This window comes from Euprymna scolopes, chromosome 14 (genome assembly GCF_053919585.1).
Source record: "Euprymna scolopes isolate OS-2025 chromosome 14, ASM5391958v1, whole genome shotgun sequence".
In the NCBI taxonomy this organism is placed as follows: Eukaryota; Metazoa; Mollusca; class Cephalopoda; order Sepiida; family Sepiolidae; genus Euprymna; species Euprymna scolopes.
The window spans coordinates 5,602,125-5,603,244 of NC_136495.1; positions in this window are offsets into that span (position 1 = coordinate 5,602,125).

Genomic DNA, 1,120 nt, shown 5'->3' on the forward strand with positions numbered 1-1,120 from the left:
AATAAAGCGTTTTCTTTCTTTTTCTTTGAATATTTATCTATCGCTCTTGGGATTTGTACACAACTGGCCAACTAGTATCTGAAAACGGAAATGGAATCACGTCGTCTATTACTTTTTTTTAGTGAATCCAGCTTCCCCAAATCAGGTGCACTCTGGGTGGATGCAAATTTGCGGGGGGGGGGGAATATTTGTGTATTTTAGTCAAACCATTTCAAGATCCAACTGCATCGTAATATGTGAGGTTTTGTTAGTGTATCTTTAGTAGTTTTTGAGTTTTATCCGAACCCACCGACAGACGGAAATGTAACTTTTCTTTATTTAATAAATAGCATAAATTTAGAGACTAGGTATTTTATTTCATCTTTGAATGTATTATAAAGTATTCTTCCTTTCAAATATCAATATGCATAGGTACATTAAGAAAGAAAAAGTGGTTACTTACCGTTCCATATTTAAGAACCTTTCGCAACTTTGGCAAGAATGAAAAAGCTTCTCTGAAAAAAAAACAATAATTAATAGAAAATGTCTTTATTTTATAAAACACATTTTTAATTTCATTAGAAATGTGCTTTACTTTATTTAAAAAATTAAATATTACCAGTAACTGATTTTTTATTTTATAAAACACATTTTTAATTTCATTAGAAATGTGCTTAACTTTATTTAAAAAATTAAATATTACCAGTAACTGATTTTTTATTTTATAAAACACATTTTTAATTTCATTAGAAATGTGCTTAACTTTATTTAAAAAATTAAATATTACCAGTAACTGATTTTTTATTTTATAAAACACATTTTTAATTTCATTAGAAATGTGCTTAACTTTATTTAAAAAATTAAATATTACCAGTAACTGATTTTTTATTTTATAAAACACATTTTTAATTTCATTAGAAATGTGCTTAACTTTATTTAAAAAATTAAATATTACCAGTAACTGATTTTTTATTTTATAAAACACATTTTTAATTTCATTAGAAATGTGCTTAACTTTATTTAAAAAATTAAATATTACCAGATTTCTACCAGTGATACCGTAAGATCTAATCTTCCTGAGGAGACACTCATGCCATACTCTGTCAAAAGCCTTAGATATATCTAGAGCTACCGCTCTGCC